The sequence below is a fragment of the Camelus dromedarius genome, chromosome 29 (assembly GCF_036321535.1).
Source record: "Camelus dromedarius isolate mCamDro1 chromosome 29, mCamDro1.pat, whole genome shotgun sequence".
NCBI classification, from domain to species: domain Eukaryota; kingdom Metazoa; phylum Chordata; class Mammalia; order Artiodactyla; family Camelidae; genus Camelus; species Camelus dromedarius.
Genome location: NC_087464.1, coordinates 2,492,352 through 2,514,706, shown reverse-complemented (window position 1 = coordinate 2,514,706; position 22,355 = coordinate 2,492,352). Strand labels below are relative to the sequence as shown.

The 22,355-nt window shown below is 40.4% G+C and overlaps 7 non-coding genes across 7 annotated transcripts; all 7 read left to right on the top strand.

Annotated features, from left to right (window-relative positions):
* The first annotated feature begins 2,915 nt into the window (after positions 1-2,915).
* Positions 2,916-2,999, top strand: LOC116149439 (small nucleolar RNA SNORD115). Its single transcript, XR_004133051.1, has one exon. It is a non-coding gene; the product is annotated as a small nucleolar RNA SNORD115 (small nucleolar RNA).
* A 1,639-nt stretch (positions 3,000-4,638) lies between these two features.
* Positions 4,639-4,718, top strand: LOC116149440 (small nucleolar RNA SNORD115). The gene has a single exon (XR_004133052.1). It is a non-coding gene; the product is annotated as a small nucleolar RNA SNORD115 (small nucleolar RNA).
* Positions 4,719-6,684: 1,966 nt separating this feature from the next.
* Positions 6,685-6,764, top strand: LOC116149435 (small nucleolar RNA SNORD115). Its single transcript, XR_004133047.1, has one exon. It is a non-coding gene; the product is annotated as a small nucleolar RNA SNORD115 (small nucleolar RNA).
* A 1,974-nt stretch (positions 6,765-8,738) lies between these two features.
* LOC116149437 (small nucleolar RNA SNORD115) lies at positions 8,739-8,818 on the top strand. The gene has a single exon (XR_004133049.1). It is a non-coding gene; the product is annotated as a small nucleolar RNA SNORD115 (small nucleolar RNA).
* A 1,971-nt stretch (positions 8,819-10,789) lies between these two features.
* Positions 10,790-10,870, top strand: LOC116149434 (small nucleolar RNA SNORD115). Its single transcript, XR_004133046.1, has one exon. It is a non-coding gene; the product is annotated as a small nucleolar RNA SNORD115 (small nucleolar RNA).
* Positions 10,871-12,861: 1,991 nt separating this feature from the next.
* On the top strand, positions 12,862-12,940 carry LOC116149436 (small nucleolar RNA SNORD115). The gene has a single exon (XR_004133048.1). It is a non-coding gene; the product is annotated as a small nucleolar RNA SNORD115 (small nucleolar RNA).
* Positions 12,941-19,704: 6,764 nt separating this feature from the next.
* Positions 19,705-19,771, top strand: LOC116149458 (small nucleolar RNA SNORD109A). Its single transcript, XR_004133070.1, has one exon. It is a non-coding gene; the product is annotated as a small nucleolar RNA SNORD109A (small nucleolar RNA).
* The last annotated feature ends 2,584 nt before the right edge of the window (positions 19,772-22,355 follow it).

The window sequence follows — 22,355 nt, the reverse complement described above, 5'->3', positions numbered from 1 at the left end:
GCCAGCTTTGGAAGAGTAGAGGCTTTCTAATGTTGATAGGAACTAAAATATTACATAGGGAAGTGAATTATCACTTTATTAGAGTCATTGAAAATTCTCCAACAGTTCTTTTCTGTGAAAAGGGATACTAAGTTTTGGAAAAAAAAAATAAATGCCTATTACTTCTGTCCAGAAACTCTTATTCATAATTTCAGAAAGACTGAACTCTGTAAGAATTAGAAAATTACAAATCAAGGGTAAATAAGAAGAATATCATGAGAAAATAGGAATTACATTATGGGATTTTTTTTTACTCCAATTGTATGCTTGGGTGGCTTTTTCATGCCACTGACAAACTTACTCAAACAGAAGGAATATGCTGAATATTTTGGAATCTTAAAACTCTTATGTAAGACTAAATACTTCAGGAAATAATACAAATATGTGCTCTTTGTGAAAAAAATTCTTTACAGGGAACATCTAAGATAAGTCAAGAATGCTACCTGAGACCAATGTTACATGGAATATGTTGACCAATTGACTTTATCAACCTTACACTTTTAGAAGGTATTAACTATTTTTATTAATGTTTGGTATGATGTTTAGATGGCCAGACATGCTTCCATAGGCTAGAACTGATGTTCAAACAATTTTAAAAAAGCACCTTACTAAATTATATCATCTCAACTTTTGGAATTCCTAAACATCTAGAATCCAATAGAGAAAGTAATTCTGTATTTGTGGTTAATTCAGGAGCTTTGTAATATCTTACAAATGCTCGAATTTTCCTACTCTTTATCATCTCCAGTCTCTGGACAAGTGGAATGAATGAACCGTACTCTAAAATTTTATGTGGCCAAAAAAAAAAACCTTACCATTTGTTTTATTAAAAATTAGGTTAACTCCCTCTAGGAAGTGTGCTATTTCTCAAATTGCATTTAAAAGATATTTGTATTTAGGGTTTAAGCCTAACCCATTATCTGATACAATGAAAAGGAGTCAATATCAGATATAATACTTGAAGAGTTTGTGGGCTTCTCTGGACTAATTTTGCCACCATGTGGCCAGATGCTGGAAAAATCCCCCTGAGAAGCTGTGTCATCACTATTGAGCGGAGACCTGGTTTATATCAAATAGGTCATCACACCAGGCAGAACCCTACCAGGTGATGTTGATAATTCACACTACCATCAAGATGAAGAAACCCAAGGAGATGCATTTTTCTCTTGTGAGACTAATACCTGTGATCGAGTGGACCACAATTCCTATTAAGAACCTTAAGGTTAAATCCTCTAGATTGTAACTTAAAATAATATGCAGGCTGAACAGAGAGCTTCTCTAATGGACAGACAGCAGGAGAGATAGATTGTTTTGTTACTTCTTAATTATCTTGACCATTTTAATTTTGATACGTATTCTTTTTCGTGTCAATTAAACATGAAGCTTATAGTATTTATTCCTTCTTCCTTTAAAAATGAATATCTTAACCTTAAGGAATTTTGAATTGACAGATCTTCTGCATATGGAGCTAGGACTCAAGAAACACCTATTTTGTCATAATTCTTCAAACCTACCAATTGGGTAATTTAAATTTAGGAGAAATGGAAAATGTCCACTCCCACAGACTGGTCAATATTACCCAAATAAGCTATCTTAAATATCACCCTTTATATTATTAAATATATAACTGGAAGAAATTTTCAACTGATCAAACTAAATACAAGTATATTCAAAATGAAAGTCCTGGAACACTAACGCAAAACTCCAACTGCTTTCTATCTTATAAAGCTACTGGAGTCCAGTTTAACGAAACTGAAATTAATGTATAATGAGGAAAAACTACCCCAGCCCAAATGATAAAGGATATTTCTTTCTCAAGTCCAAAAGATACTGTCCCATAAAAGTAAGCTTAACCTGTTAAGTGCTTGGCAATCTCCAGTCCCCGCATTTAAGATTTCTAGGATCATTAAATGAAATACATCTTTCAATATTAACAATACTGCTAATTTGAGACAATTCAATTCTATTTGTATACAATGGGTTTTACCATTATGAAATTTTTATACAGGAATTAAAATACTATCATAATAAAAACAAAAGAGACTTAATAAATACCATATTTATAGGTATATAGAAGCTGAGACCACAATTGTGAACTCTATTTATATATAAATACTGACAAACATACTCAATGCCTTGCTACAATTGCAGGAAGATGTAATTCAGATGCAAACAGGGTGGAATAAAAACCCACTATAGAATACAGTAAGAGAGAAATATTCAATACTCATCTAGGTCTCTGTGCATAACTAAACCAATATCTCTACATTAAATGAGATTCTAATAGTGTCGTGTTGCATTAGGGTCATTGAACAACATTTAATAAATGAAAGATTCTGCCAACAGAGATGAAAATGTGAGATTCAGTAATTTTCTATCCTTATTAAACCTAAAGTTGATTTTATTAATGAGGAAACCCATTTATTAATTTCAGCACCTGAATATCATGTTAATATATTATTTTAAGTATAATAATATATATGCTATTAATGACAAAAGGTGCCTGGAGATAAATACTATTCTCAGTAGCCTGATACTTAATTTGTAAACCCCGAGTTTCATGTGGATTCAGGGGTGTCATTTCAGGAAAGTTCACATGCAGTGGACAGTGCCAAATGTTTTCTGAGTATGGACTACATTCCTCCGTTAAGGAAAAGCATTAAAGAGCCATGTTCCATGACAGACCTAGTTCTATTATTTGATACCCATCCTACTCCTGTGCATTTAAGTAATTTGGCCTGCACCACTGGAGCATTAACGTGAGTCACATGCCTACCACTGAAATACGTCAAAACACCATTCCAAATTGGTACCACAATTGGCTAGTAAGTGTATTCCGGCCCAAGTGTATGTATGCGTGTGGAGTCCCACAGTTTGGGTCAGTTATGAAAACTTATTGTCCTGAAGTGACATGATGACGTAAAAATTGTGATCAATTGAATTATGATGAAGATAAACCTGTGTTTTACAGGGAAATATATGTGTAATCATTATGTCCTTTCTAGGCATTTTATTTGGCACTTGAGACAAGGAAACCTTAAAAGAGGCTCATTTGAACCAATCCTGTCTATTTGCTCAAAAGTTAAAAAAAAAATATTCATCCTATAGGCTTTATGTCAAAGATTCATAATTTTTAATAGTAAGTTATATTAAGAGATTATTTCATCACTGCTTTTCTCTCAACGTGTCTTTGAGTAAGACACTCAACCAAGGGGTGCAACACTGCACAGATGGTAATTGTCTAGTTTCCGTTGGTCATTGTGTAGCCCAGATAGAAAATTCACTGGAGGCGTTGCACACCTCAGGTAAGCAGGTCTAAGCAGAAGATAAACTGAATAGGTATATGAAATTTCCTTTTTAATGAGCGACTGACTGACATGATGTAAATTTGTAATAAAAGTTTCATTTGAACATGAAATTAATAATATAGAACTTGAGAAATTTAGATTCAGTGTCCCCAGTGCAATGTTTAATCTAACTCAACAAACATGATGAGAGAAATATTTTTATAATTTTAGGGAATTCTAACTGCTTTGAGCGACTTTGAAGTACCAAAGAATTTCCCATAAATGGAGGAAAATGCCATTGAAGAAGGGATTTGAGATTCAGTATTTGTACTGTTATGAAAGTAAATTTTTAACTTAAAATTTAGAATATACATTAAGAAACACATTTAAAATTACAGCTCATGATATGAACCCATTGATCATTTAATAAAGGATATGCTATAAATGATACCAGAAGATTCTCATTTACATGTGAATAGGCTAGTGGCACCGAATCAGAAATATTGCTTCTTTTTCTCAACGAGTGACTGACTTTAAGGAATTCTCATGAGCAAATCCAATATATTTGGATGAAATTGTATTAAAATACCTGAGCTGTGGTTCCCATTCTACGGTGTGGTTTCATTTGACCTGAATATATTAAGAATACATATTTACATGGGTTATTGAATTCATTTGTTCTACAGTTGCCAAGTTTGTATGATATTGAAGAAGACACAGCATAACAATAGCTTATTAACCATGTTCAAAAAAGGTGGTTCAATAATTTCAAAGTATTCATTAAAAAACACAGTTAAAACCACACTGCTATCTGATTTGTAATCTAAAGACTCATGTGGATTCAAGAATAAGTTTTTATGAAGTTCACATGCAATCAAAAAAGGCACAGATAAAGCAGTGATTAATAAAATGAAATTGATAAAAGAAGCAATCTCATGTTTCCAAACAGCTGAAGGCATATGTAAGTTTAATAAAATAAAATTATAAACACTCTCTTTCTACTCCAGAGGCAAAAAGGATAAACAAAACTGTAATGATTGCTGTCAAAACTGAATGTAATGACCTCTAAGAACCGATAAGATTTAAGCTCAATTAGATGAAGATGTACATTTTAAAATATGTACTACAATGTGAAAATAAACAATAAAAAGAATTTTTAAAATATTTAGTTATTGAAAATACTTAAAAAAAGTTTCAGCTGAATGCCACCAAATATTATGAAACTAATGTTCAGCATAAAATATTAATTTTAAAATATTTTGTAATAAGCATGCTAAAGAGAGAGGGAAAGGATACTTCAAAATGTCATAAATTCCTGAAAATAAAAACTCATATTATCTTGAAGACATATGATGGCCTAAAAAAATGCACAAAAGGATTAAGCTGAGGCAAAATGCACGTGGGAATCTGGAGGCAGAAAGATGGGGATCATTCTGTACCTCCTAGAACCACGGGTTTTGGGTGTGGAGGTACCTTATGCCTCAAGGAACGCTTCCACCTGGGTGAGACAGGCTGCTGTTTTCAAATTTCTTTTCTGATCTCCATTCCATCCTACCCCAGGGAGGTCTTCTGAGGCCCACCCTCATCACTTTCTTTTGCAACTGCATCTTTCAGTATGTTCTGGAAAGGTGTTCTCCATAGCTTGAAAATTTTGAGGTGCATGGGCATCTTAGGTCCTAGGATCCTAGGCCCAGAGCACACTGAACAACGGAGGCAGCCCACCTCCAAACAGTAAAGAGGAGGGAGCCCTTTCAGGAACCTCAGTGTTGACAGAAGGGTGGTTTCTCCAGCAGCTGGAGTTCTACAGGATAAGGCCTCTGGCCCTGAAAAGTTTTTCTTTAGAGCGGAATTCTAATCCAGTTGGAAATGGAGGCAAGGTTTCCTTCACTGGCCACCCAGGGAAACATTCATTCAACTCTCTGCATACTTTCAGACCGATAATTCAGACCTGTTGACCAGATGGCCACCTTTGGTCTGTGATATGCCGTCTACACAGAAGCAGTGTAGGGAACTACCAAGGCCCAGGCTTGGGTGCCATGCCCAGCAGGCATGAGCATATTTTGAGGGCCCCAGGGGTCAAGGTTGCTGACTCTTGTGGGAGCTGACAGGTGAACACTGAGCCTTCACGAAGCCTGGCATGGACAGCTTGAGGAACCCTGGGCACTTGGGGATGCCAGCTGTTCCTGATGGGCCATTTGACTGGTTTCACTTCACTCTACTGGGCCCCTTGTGTTTCACGTGGAGCTCTTTGCTTCCAAAAGCCACTGACCTTAAAGATGACACCCTCCAGAAAAGAAACCACTTGTGATTGTACTTTTCTAGCTAGGTTGTTGACAACCCTAGTTGACAAGACATAGTACCATCTCCATTGATCGATCATATTGACTTGCAGGAGAGGGGAGACCCCATGATGGGGGCCAACAAGGGAGGGATTTGCATTGTTGCTCTTTGGGGGTCATGGGCACACCTTGGAAAGGAACACTGACCCAACAGAAGGTGGCTCTTGCCCCACTTGAGAGAGCCCATGAAAGGCTTGTCCTGGAGGACTGCTGGTGGGTCATGGGCCAGTCACCAGATATCTGCTTGCCCCAGTGTAATTTCTATAACTTTGTGGCATGATTCACTTCATGTCCTAGAAAAGGGGCAAAGCCAAGCATCCCATCTACCGCCCACTGCTGGACCGGACCAGAGTCGAGACCTTCACAAGGGCTCTGTTCCCCAGAACACATGCTTAGGGTTTGGCCAGCCGAGACACCCTTGTGCTGTGCCTTCTGCTGGGGACTAAATCAGTGATGCTCAGCCTTCTCTGTGGGGTCTTTTTTGGTTCATCATTGATTTGACCTTTAACACATTGTTCATGGATTCATTCAACACTCATCCAATGCCGTCCACTCTTTGGTTCTCTATGAGAACCTATGTAGAGATAGAGAAAAAAGAATGATGAGGAGGGCTAGAGGTGGAAAGGTTGAGAGGTGGGTAGGTCCGTATGCATATCAGGTATGTGCTCTATGTCTCTGTGGATAAATGCCTTGTTGATCTTTGTGTTACTTGATTTACAATCATGGGTGCAGAGTGTGTCCTCATTGGATGGAGGAAGATGTAGCACTTACGATGCACAATCGCTAAAGGATGGACTAGGAGTTCTCATAGCTGTCCTCCCCCTCTCTAGCCAGATGACACTTCCAGAGAAAGATCTGAGTTGGGCATATTGCCCCTGGGGCAACAGAAGTCAGCTTCTGTCCAGCAGCAGGAAAAGGCTAAAAGTCACTCACGTCTTTTGGATATCCTAAAGTCCAGAAAGAATCTCAGGTAAGCCTACTGAAATGCTAGCACTCGATGCATGGGAAGCACCTTTGTTGGGTCGATGATGAGAACACAGATGGGCTTGAAGAGAAATGATGACCTAAAATCATGCTGAATAGTATTACATTGAGACCCAATAGAAGTGGAATGCTGGGCAGAAGATGGGGATCCTTTTTTCCCCTCCAAAGCCATGGGATTTGGGTGCAGAGTCACCCTGTGCCTTGAGGCACTCCCTTGTGACTGAATTGTGTTCATGGGCTTCTGCATGGCTCAAGAAGGCTCCTATCTTTGGCTTTCTTTTCTAATGGCCAGTTTCCCTCTTCCTGGGAGACCATAGGTAGGGCCTTTCCTCAGCTCCTGTTTTTCTAATTGTGTCTTCCAGTCAGACGTTCTGGCAAGACTTTCACAGTGACCTGCCAAACTGGAGGTGAGTGGATATGTTTGGTCCTAGGTTCTTGTCCCCAGAGCACATTGGACACTAGGGGTGGTTTGTTCCAATCAGTAAAGAAGAGGGAGCCTTTTCGGGGGCTCAGTATCGACGAAAGGGTGATTTCTCCTGTAGTGGCAGCTACACGGGATGGGATCTCTGGCCCTAAAAAGCTTTTTCTTAGAGAGAATTTCAATTCGATTGGAATAGGAGGCGAGGTTTTTTCCACTGGCTTCCCTAGGGACCATTCGTGCAATTCCACTCACAATTTCAGGCTGATCAGGCTGACCGAGTAAAGAGGATGGCCACCTGTGTTGTGTGCTTGGAGGTCTCCCAAGAACCTTTCGTAGGAAAAAACCAGGGCCCAGGCATGGATAGGGAACCCTGCAGGCAGGAACCTGTTTAGCTAGTCTCAGTGGGTAAAGGCTGCTGACTCTTGAAGGAGCTGAAGGGCTACCCCCAAGCATTGACAAGGTTTTGACAGGACAGATACAGGGACCCTGGGCTTTTGGGGATAACAGTTGTTCTTTATGGGCCCATTGATTTGTTTAGTTTCACCCTTAAAAGCCCCTTGTGTTTCACATGGAGTTCTTCGCCTCCAGGAGACACTCCCATCAAAGATGCCACCATTCAGAGGACAAACGTCTTATGAGTGTACTTTCCCAGAAAGGCAGTCAGCAGCCCTTGGAGACATGATATCATCCTCATCTTGAGACCATGCTGATCTGCAGGAGATGGGGGACACTATGATATGGGCCTCAAAAAACGATTTTCGTTGCTACTGTTTGGCAGTCATGGGTATGACTTGGGAGCAAATGCTGAACCAAAAGAAGGCTCTTGTCCCAGCCTGAACAAGTTCCCATGCAGGTCTTGGCCTGGAGGCCTGGTGGTGAGCCCATGGACCAGTCATCAGATATCTTCTTCCCAAAACCTAAATTTCTATGACTTTTTAGCATGATTTTTCTCTGTGTTCTTGGGCAAGAGGCCAAGCCCAACATCCCACCTGCCACCCATTGCTGGCCCAGACCAGGATCGAGCCTGTCAAAGGGTTCCATTTCCCCAGGAACCATGCATAGTGTCTGACCAGCAAAGAAGCCCTTGTGCCCAGCCTCCTGCTGGGTGGAGAACCAATGACACCCTGCCTTCTCTGTGGAGTCCTTTACTGATTCGTCATGGTTTCGTCCCTTGGCACATTCTTCATGAACTCATTCACTCACTCATCCAAGTCAGTTCACTCATTCATTCATCTCTGTGGAAAGCTATGTAGGGAGGGAAGAAGGGGGAAAGGAGGACGGCTCCACGTGGAAAGGTTGAGAGGTGGGCAGGTCCAATATGCATACCAGATAGGTGTTTATTCTCTGGGTATAGGTGTCTTTGTCAGTGTTTGTGTTTCTTGATGTATCCCTGGGAATGTGTCTCATCACTGGGGGCATGAAGGTGTAACCCCTATGATGCACAATCTCTATAATGATGGACTAAAAGTTCTCAGACCTGCCCTATGCCTCTCTGTACAGAAGACATCCCCAGAGGAAGATGTGTCTTGCACATGGAAATCAGCCTTTCTCCAGCACCAGGAAGAGGTAGAAAGTCACTCACATCCTTCTGGATCTCCTCATGTCCAGAAGTTCCTCAGGTAAGCCTACTAAATTGCTTCTGCTCAGATGCCTGCAAAGTCCTTGGCTGGGTCAATGATGAGAACACAGATGGTCTTGAAAAACAATGATGACCTGAACTCGTACTGAATAAAATTACATTGAGACCCAATGGAAGTGGCAATCCAGGGCAGGAAGATGGGGATGCTTTTGTTTTCACTAGAGCCATGGGATTTGGGTGTGGAGGCACCCTATGCCTCGAAGCACGCCATTGAGACTCAGCCGTATCCATGGGCTATCACGTGGCTCAGACAGGCTCCTGTTTTTGATTTTCATTCTGATGCCCACTCCCCAACCCCTTCTCGGGGAGATAGGCAAAGCCTTAACTCAACTACCATTTTTCTGGTTGTGTCTTTCAGTCAAGAATTCTGGCAACACTGTCAAAATGGTCCAACAAATTGGAGATGAGTGGATATGTTTGGTCCTAAATTCTTCCAAGACCACATTGGACACTAGGAATGGCTTTTTCAATCTGTAAAGAGGAGGGAAACCATTCAAGAAGCTCAATTTTGACCCAGGGTAATTTCTCCTGCAGTGGCAGCTCTTCAGGATAAAATATCTGGCCATGAGGAGTTTTCCTTAGAGCTGAATTCAGGTCCGATCGGAAATGGAGGCGAGGGTTCTTCACTGGCTGCCCTGGGGCACATCCACATGGGCAGCAGAGCACTTTCAGGTTGATCAGGCTCCCTGAGTGAAGACATGGCCACATGTGGTGTGTGCCTGGTGCTTCTGCCAAAGGCGTTCAGTAGAGAAGGACCAGAGCCCATGCTTGGACAGGAAACCCAGCAGGCAGGACATTGCTCTACTGGCCAAAGTAGGTAGAGGCTGCTACTTCTTGAGGAAGGTGAAGGGCAACCCCTGAGAAGCCCCAGTTTTTGGCCTGGACAGTTTCAAAGAGCCCAGGACGTGGGGATGCCAGCTGTCCTTCGTGGGCACTAGGACAGTGGGCTTCACCCTCCCAAACCCCGTGGGTTTCTGGTGGAGTCGCTCCCCTCCAGGACAAGTTGCCATCAGAGATGCCACTGCACGGAGGAGAAACCTCTACCGAGGATACTTCCTAGAGGGGCTGTCAGAGGCAGGGTATCGTCTTCACTGAGAGGCCACACTGACCCACAGGAGATGGGGGACACTGATGCGGGAAAGGAGGATGTATTTGCATGGCTGCCGTTTGGCAGTCATGGGTGTGCCTTAGCAGGGATGCTTAAGCAAGAGAAGATGGCTCTTGTCGCTGGCCTGAATGTTGCCATGCGGAGCTTGGCCTGGAGGCCTGGTGGTGTGCCCACAGACCAGTCCTAGGATAGAGGCTTCACCAGCCTAAACTCCCTTGACTTCTCAGCATGATTTTCTCTGTGTCCTCAGGCAAGAGGCTAAGCCCAGCATCCTACCTACCACCCATTGCTGGCCCAGACCAGGAACAAGCCTGTCCAAAGAGCTCCATTACCCCAGGACACATGCATAGTGTTTGACCAGCCAAGAAGCCCTTGTTCCCGGCCTCCTGCTGAGTGGAGAACCAGTGATGCTCTGCCTTTTCTGTGGAGGCCGATACTGATTCGTCATGGCTTCATTCCTTCACACATTCTGCAGGGACTCATTCATTCACTCATCCAACACCATCCGCTCATCATTCATCTCTGTGAAAACCAAGGGAGGGAGAGAAGAGGGGAAAGGTAAGGTGGGCTGAAGGTAGGAGGGTTGACGGGTGGGTAAGCCCATATGCATAGCAGGTGGCTGTTTTCTGTCTCTGTAGATAGGTGCCTTTGTCAGTGTGTGTGTTCACTGATACATGCCCAGGAATGCATCAGGTATCGTCATTGGAGGCATGAAGGTGAAGCCCCTATGATGCCCAGCTCCTAAAGGGGTGGGTTAGGAGTTCTCACCACTGTTTTTTTTGTCTCTGGCAAGAAATCATCCCCAGAGGACGATGGGAATCATCCCCTGGGGTCATGGAAGTCCATTTTTGTCCAGCACCTGGAAGAGGCAGAAAGTCACTCACAGCCTTTTGGATCTCCACCTGTCCAGAAAGCATCCCAGGTAAGCCTACTCAGATGCCAGTGCTCGGCTGCGTGGGGAGCGCCTTGGCTGGGTCGATGATGAAAACCCATATGGTCCTGAAGAGAGGTGATGACCTAAAAATTATGCTCAGTAGGATTACTCTGAGGCCCAGGGGAGATGGCAATCTGGGGACCGGAGGCTGGGGATCCTCCTGTTCCTTCTAGAGCCACGGGATTAGGGTGTGGGTGTACCCCATGACTGGAAGCATGCCTTTGAGACGCATCCATGTCCTTGGGCTTCCACGTGGCTCAGACAGGCTCCTGTCTTCAGCATTCTTTCCCAGTGCTCAGTTCGCCCTCTTCCTGGGAGGCCATGGCAGGGCCTTTCCTCAGCTCCTGCTTTTCCCATTGTGTCTTTCAGTGAGACGCCCTGGCAGGACTTTGGCCACAACCTGGAAAACTGGGGGTGAGTGGGTCTCTTTGGACCTAGGTTCCTGGCCCCAGCGCACGCTGGATGATGGGGGTCATTTGCATCCAATCAGGAAATAAGGAGGAGCCCATTCAGGAAACTCAGTATCCATGGAAGGGTGAATTCTCCTGCAGTGGCAGCCCTACAGATAGGATCTTTGGCCCCAAATAGCTTTCCTTTAGAGCTGAATTTGAATGTGACTGGAAATGGAGGCAACGGTTTCTTACTGGCCGCCCTGGGGCCCTTTCACACAGGTCCTTGCACACATTCAGACCCAGCAGCCTTACTGAGGGGAGGCACAGCACCAGCTGGTGTGTGCCTGATGCGTCTGCCAAGAGCTTTGGGTACGGAGGGACCAGGGCCCAGGCATGGATAGGGAACTCTGCAGGCAGAACCTGATTTGCGGTCCTCAGCTGGTAGAGGCTGCTACCTCTTGAGGGAGCTGAAGGGCAACCCCTGAGCAGCCTCCAGGTTTTGCCTGGACATTTTCAGGGACCCCAGGCTTTGGGGGTGCCAGCTGTTCCTGATGGGCCCTTGGATGTGTTTAGCTTCACCCTACCAGGCCCCTTGTTTCTTGTGGAGTTCTTCCCTTCCAGGAGATACTGCCTTCAGAGATGCCACCCTCCAGAGGAGTCGCCTCTTCTAAGGATACTTTCACAGAGAGGCTGTCCGCGAAACCTCAGAACCATGGTATGGTTTTCATTGAGAGACCATTTTGACCAGCAGGAGAGGCAGGACCCCATGATGTGGGCCAAGGAGAATGCATTTGCATGGCTGCTGTGTGGCAGTCATGGTTGTGCCTTGGCCAGGGACACTGAACCAAGAAAGGCGGCTCTTTTCCCCGGCTTGAAAGTTTTCATACAGGGTTTGGCCTGGAGGCCAGGTTGTGAGCCACCAGCCCATCTTAAGATACAGGCTTTGCCAAGCCTAAATTCCCTTGACCTATTGGCACGATTTTGTCTTTGTCCTTAGGCAAGAGGCCAAGGCCAATGTCTCACCTGCCACCCACTGCTGGCCATGACTTCAGTGGAGCCCATCCAAAGAGCTCCATTCCCCCAGGACACGCGCATAGTGACTGACCAGCCGAGTTCCCCTTCTGCCTGGCCTCCTGCTGGATGAAGAATCGGTGACGCTCTGCCTTCTCTGTGGAGTCCCATACTCACTCATCACAGCTTCATCCCTGGACACATTCTGCAGTGCATTTACCCACTCATTCAACCCCTTATTCATTCAGGTTTGTGAGAGCCTGAGTAAGGAGGGAGGGAGAGGGAAAGGTGAAAAGGGCCAGAGTTAGAATGGCTGAGGTTCGGGTAGGCCCATATGCGTATCAGGTTAGTGGTTTCTGTCTCCGAATAAGTGCCTTTGTCAATGTGTGTGTCCCTTGATGTATCCCCTGGGGTGTATCATGTATCATCACTGGAGGCATGAAGGTGTAGCCCCTGTGAGGCACAGTCCCTAAAGGGATGGGCTTAATTTTCTCACGGCTGGCCTCCTCTCTGGCCTTAAGCTGTCCCCAGAGGAATATGTTGAGTTGGGCATACTGCCCCGGGGCCATGGAAGTCAGTTTTTGTCCAGCACCTGCAAGACGCAGAAAAGTCACTCATGTTCTTCTGGATCTTCTCATGTCCAGAAAGCATCGCAGGCAACCCTACTCAGGTGCTGGTGCTTGGCTGCGTGGGGAGTGCCTTGTTTCGGGCAATGATGAGAACTCACATGATCTTGATGAGAGATAATGACCTAAAATCATGCACAATAGGATTTCGCTGAGGCTCAAGGGAAGTTGCAATCCGGATGCGGGAGGCCGGGGATCCTCTTCTTCCTTCCAGAGCCATGGGATTTGGGTGTTGGGGCACCCCGTGCCTGCAGGCACACCCCTGAGGCTCGACAGCGTCCTTCAGCTTCCACGTGGCTCACACACGCCCCTGTTTTTGCATTCTTCCCTGATGCTCGGTTTCCCCCTCCCGAAAGGCTGTGGGCGGGGCCTTTCCTCAGCGGCTGCTTTTACAATTGATCTTTGCGTAGGATGTCCTGGCAGGGCTTTCGTCCAGGCTTGGAAAAGTGGAGGTGAGTGGGTCTTTTTGGTCCTAGGTTCCTGGCTTCAGAGCACGTTGGACGATGGGTGTGGCCTATCTCCCATCAGTAAAGAGGAGGGAGCCCTTCCGGAAAGCTCAGTATTGACCGAAGGGTGCTTTCTCCTGCAATGGCAGCTCTGCGGGGATAGATCTCTGGCCCCGAAAATTTGCCCTCTGAGCTGAATTCAAGTTTGTTTGGAAATGGAGTTGAGTTTTCCTTCACTGGCCGCCCTGGGGCGCATTCACTTTCAGGCGGATTGGGCTGACGGAGTGAAGGCAAGTCCGCCCGAGGCGTGTGCCTGGGGCATCTGCCAAGAGCCCTGGGTAGGGAAAGCCCCGGCACCGACTTGGATACGGAACCCTGCAGGCAGAAAGCTGTTCCGCGGGTCTCAGAGGGTAGAGGCTGCTGTAGGGTGACCTCTGAGCGCTCACAGGCATTGGCTGGACAGTTTCAGGGACTATTTGCTCTTGGGGATGCTAGTGTTTTTCTTTTTTTTGATGAGCCCTTTGGATCATCTAGCTGTGCCCTGTTGTGTCCCTTGTGTTTCACGTGGAGTTCTTCCTTTGTGGGAGCCACTGCCTTCAAATTGCCATTTTTTTTTTCAGATTAGAAACCCCTTTTTTGGTACTTTGAGAAAGGTTGTTGAGAACTTCATGATAACATCTCCATGGAAAGAATAATTTGGCCCCGCGGGAGAGGGGTGACCCCGTGATATGGGCAAGGAGTGAGTATACGCATTACTTCTGAATTTGCCGCAACAGTAATTGAGAAGTTTTGTGATTCTAAGTTGATATTTTTTATCACCTAAAACTGTTTAGACAAGTTCATTTCTGTTACATAATTTCACCGTGGATATGTCTCAATCATGATGAGCTGCTCACAGCTAGGAGACCCAGGCAGTTGCGGCTTCAAATGCGAGATCCACGTATATGCTTTGCCTATGATATGAGATCTTGAATAAAGTATATGCAGACTGATATCCCCTTTAAACTTCCTGGAATTTCCATTTATATTATGTCTTCCCTTAGAAACGGCAATACATGATGTAATTAATCATTATTCTTCGTATTGCATCCTTGAAGATATATCCAAGGATTTGTCAAATACCTGTTTGTTTATGTCCATGATTCATATCTCTGTAGTCCACAGTGTAAGTACTTTGGACTTTTTAGATTAGAAATTGTAGAATAGTCCAAGTGAACAATGCATACAACAGAGATGTAGTCCTCACCCTTGATGACAACTATTTTCAAAATAAATAATAATGAAAAAATGAATTCTTAATCTCCTGAAACACCTGGCAGCTACTCAGGAGTCCTGTGATAAACGTCCCACTCTCCAGCTTACTTGGACACCAAGGTTTAAGGGCACCATATCTTGTAAGAATTTTCAGGGCAAAATGGGTATTTCTGTAGGTAGTTTTGAGAGTTTGGATCAATGAAAGGTTCTCCTTTTCCCTCAGTATTATTGAGGAACATTTGACAAATATAATTGGATATATCTCAGAGATACTGCATGATGATTTGATGCATTATATGCTGAAAAATAAATACTAAGATCCAGATAATTAACACATTCACTCACCCACACAGTTAATTCATATGTGTGTGTGTGTGTTGAAAATTCTTAAAATCTCTCACCAGATTTCAAGTATACACTACTATATTAACTATATTCACCATGCTGTATATCAGATCCTCACTACTTTCTAAAAAGTTTGTATCCTTTCACCTACATCTTCCTAACTACCCCTCCCTCCATCCCCTGGCATTTTATTCTCTCTTTATATAAAACTGGCTTTTTAAAAGAGTCAACATATAAGTGATACCATACAGTATTTATCTGTCTCTGTCTGGTTTATTACATGTCCAACAGGTTCATCCATGTTGTCACAAATAGAAAAGTTTTCTTTTTCCCTATGGCTGAGTCATGTTTTATTATTTTATATATGTATACATTTTCTTTATCAATTCATCTATCATATGGGCAATGCTCCCATATCTTATCTGTTATGAATAATACCACAAGGAACATAGAACTTCAGACATTTCTTCGAGATACTGATTTCATTTCCTTTGGATAGATACCCAAGGATACAATTGTTGGATTATATAGTAGTCTATTTAAATTTTTTCTGAGAAAACTCCATACTGTTTTTCACAGTAGCGATATCTCATTGTGGGTTTGATTTGCAATTCCATGATGATTAGGAATAATGATTAGTGATTTCATTTGTTTGTCTTCTTTGGAAAAATATCTATTTAAATATTTTGCCCATTTTTAATGGGGTGATAATGAAGATAATGATTATGATTATTGCTGTTGAGTGGTAGGAGTTTCTTATATATTTAGATATTAATCATTTATTAGATATGTGGTTTGCAAATATTTTCTTCCATTTTGTAGGTTGTCTGTTCAATCCACTGGTTGTTTCCTTGGCTATGCAGAAGCTTTTTAATTAAATGTAGTCCCACTGGTTAATGTTTATTTTTGTTGTCTGTGCTCTTAGTATCATATGAAAAAAAGTTATGGCTAAAACCAACATCAAGAACCTTTTCCCCATGTTTTCTGCTAGGAGTTTTATGGTGTCAGGCCTTATGTTTCATTCTTTAATCCATTTGGTGTTAACATTTGTGAGTGGTATAAGGTAGGGTCCAGTATCATGCTTTTGCATGTGGTGATCCAGTTTTCCCAGCACCACTGGTTGAAGAGACTATTTTTCTATTGTGTATTCTTAGCTCTCTGTTGAAGGTCCATCGAAAATGTACATGTGGATTTATTTCTGGGCTTACTATTCTGTTCAATCGATCTATATATTTGTCTTTATGCCGGTAATACACTTCTTTAATTACTGTAGATTTTAATATATGTTATTTTTTATTGAAATACAGTTGATGCACAATATTGTTAGTATCAGGTGTACTAACAGTCATTTGACATTTATCACATACATTATGAAATAATCACTACAGTAAGTCTAGTAGGCATCTGTTCTCATATAGTTGTTACAACGTGATCAACCATATTCCTTACACTGTATATTACGTTTCCATGGCGTATTTATTTTATGACTGGAGATTGGTACCTCTTAATTCCCCTCACCTATTTTGCACCCTGGCCCCACTCTCCACCCTTCTGCAGCCACCCAGTTGTTCTCTGTATCTGAGTCTGTTTTTATTTTGGTTTTTTGTTTGATTTGTGAATATCGAAACATCCTTGCATTCCTGGAGTAAACCCAACTTGATTATGGTCAAGTGTGATTCTTTTGATGCATTGTTGAATTCGGTTTGCTAATATTTTGTTGGGGATTTTTGCATGTATGTTCATCAGTAATATTGGCCTATAATTCTCTTTTATGGAAGTGTTTTTGTCTGGTTTTTGTATCAAGGTGATGCTGGCCTTGTAGAATGGATGTGGTAGTATGCCCTCCTCTTCAATTTCTTGAAATAGTTTGAGAAGGATTGGCACTGACTTTTCTTTAAGTGCTTGGTAGCATTTACCTGTGGAGCCATCTGGACATTGACTTTTGTTTATTAGGGGTTTTTGAATCACTGATACTGGTAATTGTTGTTTATATTTTTTATTTCTTCCTAATTCAGTCTTCATGACTGAATGTTTCTAGGAATGTATGTGTTTCTTCTAGGCTTTCCATTTTATTGGTGCATAATTGTTCATAGTGATCTCTTATGATCCTTTCTATTTCTGCAGTGTTGGTTGTAACTTTCATTTTTATTACTGATTTTATTTATTTGGGTCTGCTCTCTTTTTTCTTGGTGATTCTTTCTTGATGGTTTTACGGATTTTTTCCTATGGTTTTTAATCTCTATTTTATTTATTTCTGCTCTTATCTTTTTTATTTCTTTTCTTTTAGTGATGTTTGAATTTGTCTGCTCTTTTTCTTGTTGCTTTAGGTAAAAGGTTATATTGTTTGAGATTTTGTTGGTTTGTTTGTTTCCTGAAGCAGGCTTGTATCACTATAAACTTCCCTCTTAGAGCTTCTTTTGCTGCGAAGATTTTGGAAAGTTGTGTTTACATTTTTGTCTCCAGGTATATTTTTATTACCTCTTTGGCTATTTAGTAGCACATTATTTTAGACTCGATGTGGGATTTTTCCATGTTTTATTGTAATTTATTTCTGGTATCATGTAATTATGATTGGAAAATATATTTGATCTGATTTCATTTTTTTTAATTTATTGAGACTTGTTTTGTGGCCTAGCATGTGATATATCCTGGAGAATGTGCCATGTGTATTTGAAACGAATGTGTATTCTGTTGCTTTTGGATTGAATATATCTATTCTATTCTACATATATCTATTAATTCTGCCTGATCTAATGTTTCGTTGAAGGCCAGTGTTTCCTTATTGATTTTCTGTCTGGATGATCTGTCCATTGAGGTTAATGTGGTGTTAAAGTTCCCTACTATTATTGTGTTGCTGTCAATTTCTTTCTTTGCGTTTGTTAATATTTGCTTTATGTATTTAATTACTCCTATGTTGGGTGCATAGACATTTACAATTGTTATATCTTAGTGTTGGATTTATCAATTTATCATTATACAATGTCCTTCTTTGTCACTTGTTATAACATTTGTTTTAGGGTCTATTTTATCTGATATGAGTGTTGCTACTGTGGCTTTCTTTTGTTTCCATTTGCATGAAATACCTTTTTTCATTCTTCTTTTTCAGTCTGGGTGTCTCTCTAGATCTGAAATGAGTCTTGTACGCAGCATATATATGAGTCTTGTTTTTCTATCTATTCAGTGCCATTCTATGTCTTAGGATTGCAACATTCAGCTCATTAAAATTAAAGTAATTACTGATAGTTATATACTTATTGCCATTTTGTTCATTGTTTCCTGGTTGTTTTGGAGGGTTTTTTATTTATGGTTTCAATATGAACATACACCTCTGTGGCTAGGGAGTGTGGATCAATTAGGTAGAAGGAGTATCACCTTTATACTATTGTTAGATAGATTCTAACATACTTTAATAATATTCTAAATGATATGACCCAAGTTCACAGTTAACTACTGGTTCTTTGTTTCTGTCATATTGCATTGAAAACTTCCCCACTGCAATATCACTTCTGAATCACTCTAGACAGAAGGATACTGGGAAGCTTCTGGTGTTGTCATTATAACCAGAGTTACTAAAACCAAGTCAAATGTCCAAATGTGCCATTTTCCACAATAAACTGAATGCAATTGGTAAATTTTCAAGAGCGTTAGTGTGGTGTAAGGACTGTTTATTTGTTGGTAGTGGTCCTATCTGGATAAAGGATGAGCGTTAAGTATTGGGGTTACTGAGATCCAGCTGAATGGCCTTCTAATAAATTGAGTAACACTTTCAGAACTGGCTTAATTAATATCCTTCTCAAAAAATCCCACAGTACCACTGCCATGTGACTTGATTTTTTACATCACAGGATAATGTTTACATCACAAGGTATTTATATAGTTTTTTATTGGATGGAATACAACTTTAGAATTTTCCATTTAAGAGACAGTTGCTGTGTCATTATTTGCATAGTTCAGCAGGGAGGATTATTGACTATTTGCAAAGTAAAGAACTCAGAGAGGAAACAAGTGGATAAATTAAATTGCAAGGGTGACAAGAGGATCAAGCGATGTGATGTTTGTAGCAAGGAATACCTATATGATTAATTAAAATGGAACCAATGTTATACCTTATTTTTAATTAAGTTAATGCATTGTATAATCTAATCTATTTGCTTTGTGATGTTTTGCTGCAGGTCAAAAACTAGAACAAGTTACTGTTTTTTCAAGTGAACACATTACATTCAGGGAAGAAAAGTGAGCAGCTATCACGGTACATTTGAAATTCTTTTGTGTTTTATGACTAGTAATGTCAGTAGTCAAAAATCTGTGAGTTCATTCTTTCAGAGACTCAAAAAGAATAAATATGATAAATATTTTTCCTGTGAATGTCCCTACATGGTTCAAGCAATCCTCATTATTTTTTCTTCTCTTTTAAAAACCTTTTTACAAGCAATAACCTGAATAATTTTGGAGAGTTATTGCCGCTGAGAAGACTTTGGAGAGTCTTTTCACCATTTTGTATTAGATGAAAATAATCTTGCAGCGAAATGCAAGTGTGCTAAAAATTGACATTTTTAATCTTTATCTGGAACATTCAGAACATAGATGTTTCTACTTACATTTGTAGTGTAATTATACTACATACTATTTTGGTAAATTATTTACTCTTCAAATTTTTAGTTGATTAAGTGTTTCATTTTCCCAATAGATTTCATCTTATTAGAACAATCCAAGGTCACATTTCCCCATTCTATATGTATGTATAACAATTCCATTATTCAGGTACTAAATAAAATGTCTGCTGTACCATGGACTGTTCTTTATTCATAATGCAGTAGATGAGCCTGAAGGCAATGAGCCTGGCTGTGGAGGTGCTTATTTGTTGGGAGGGTGCTTTTCTGGATCGATGATGAGCACAACTGTCTGAGGATGCTGAGGGACTCATTCCAGATGTCAATCTGAGGTCCAGATGAATAATCCTCTAATAGGACAAATAAGACTCTCAGAGCCTGGCTCTATTTAGTGACCCCTTAGTAATAATATGCCACTGTTTGCATGCTTTTTTTTTTCTTTTTCTAAGGAAAAAGCATTAGTGTACTATTTCGTAAGGCAGTATGCACCTTTATAATCAATGATCCATTTTGCTTCATTTTGCTCAACTTTGAAGAGAGTCATAAATTGATACCTGTATTTAGGAAATATGTTCTTGAGTGAAAAATGAGAAAATGGAAAAGATTGAATTAAGAAGGGGACAAGCAACTGAAAGTCTCATTAGTGTTGGACTAAAAGAAGGGAACATTGCATGCTTATATTAAGTAGTGGTAATGGAACCATATTTTAGTTCTTTACTTTTACTATTAAATATTTTCTGAGACTCTCTCTTTTTGTCTTTCTTTCTGTCATGTTTTGCTGATACAGAAGGACTGGAATCAGGTCTTCCACTTCAGAGGATGTGGGTGAGTAGCTCTTTGATATTCTTATATCATATGCTCTGTGCCAGGTCCTGAGGTCTCTGTGCTGGACTTTTTAGAGGCTTATTTGAGAATATTTTGATGTGTCCTTTTCCTCATTGAGATCCTCACCAACATCACTTACATTATTGAATCCTTATCATTCCTTCGATTATTTTTAACTCTTTTCTGCTTTGATGGAAAAAATGCACAATTTTAGAGAACTTTTTGGCAACTTAATATTGGATCAAAAAATTATTGTAGTAAAATCCAAATGTGTCCAAATATCAGATTTTGGTCATGTTAAAGTGTTGGGATTTCAGGATAGAGACTCCACGAGTCATAGGTCTTTGTGGTCACACTGCATGATATTTTTGTTCCTACTTTAATCTTTGTGGATTTGCATAAATTAGTTGTTTCTCATTTTTGCAGCATGGAACGCTGTATATAAAATTTTGTTAGATCTCTTCAAGACCATGAAGTTATTACACAATAGAATTTCAAAAGCAATATTGTTTTGAAACACAAAATAGTTCAATTTTTAATACTGTGTTGGGCTAAAGAAGGTATTATGTTAGAGGGATCAAATGGAGAATTATGGAATGTCATATATGTTATAATTATTTCTTACTAAAACTTGAAATGCATCACCAAAAAGAGTGGTTCACCAAGCTATGTCGAAGATTACCTTACCTGGGACTTTTGAGATTAATGCCCTAAGGATAGATAAACTTTTTTCTTGACAGAGTTCGGTCACAAATTCTATGAAGTAGTACTTATATTTGTGTTTATTATACATTATTTGTTTATTCATATTTATTCTCTAGAACCATAGAAGATAATTCTAAAGAGCTGAGTAATAAAAAATCAATCAGAAAGGAGATTGGCTTAGCCAGATATTTAAATAAACCACAGTCATTAACATATGAATAGCAGGAACAGTGGGGCATGTTTTTGCTTAAAAAGTGCATCCTCACAAACCCTTATTTGCATATTTGTTACTATTAGATTTACAAAGCCATGAAATCTGAGCATTGAAAGTCATGTGGGAAATAAGGCACCTGGGTTGTTTCTGTGCTTGTAATATTTGTATCTTTTCCCGTGCCTGGATTAGTTGCTGTGTTTGGGTGGCAAATTTATTAAGCTCTGCGATTATTGTGCATGCTTTTTTTTATTATGGAACCAGTTTTTATTTTTATTGCAATATAATTGACATATAACATTATATTAGTTTCAGGTACATAACGTAATGATTCAATATAATGCATATATTGTGAAATAATCACCACAGTAAGTCTAGTTAACATTCATCACCACACATAGTTATACATTTTTTTCTTGTGATGAGAACTTTTAAGATCTGCTCTGTTAGCAACTTTCAGATATACAGCATCCTCTTTTCTACACATATATTTCAATAGAAAGTTTAAAATTTCCCATCAAAATAGTCCAAATACCAGCTAGTACATTTTCTAGGAATATTGTCTAGCAAATAATGTATTACTTGAGGACTAATGATTGATGTCTTTAGGACAAGTCAAGAGGTTCTCTTTTAAACACAGACATTTCAGTAAATCAAACACTGCAGTAGCATTTAACACTGACAGCCATACCAAGATAGCTTTTGTTTTCAATCTCTTAAATACTATTATTATTTTCAAAGCAAAATTTGTAGACAAAGGTTCAGATGTTCAAAAAGACCCAGAGTTTAGATAAATTATACAAGGTTTTATTTATAATAATAGTTTATATTCTGATAATTAGTGTAAGAATGACAATGAGAGGGTAAAATTGATTACAATGATTTTAAAAGATTGTTAACATGAAATTAATCAAAGTAGCTTCCCTAGTAGGAATTTTTAAGATTCCGGTGCTGTGTTTCTTTCCAGATAATTTGAGCAAATCCATATTTGGTATATGGATTTTTTTTCTTTGCATTTCTTTGTCTTTAGTGCTGACAATGCATGCTTGAGAGTGAACAAATAAGAAAATAAAGCCATAAGTTATGGTGTCAGGTTTAAGTAGCAGATTAATGACAATTTTAATCTAGAGGCAGATCTTGAAAATTATTGTCATGTCATTGAAAGGTCAAATAACTACT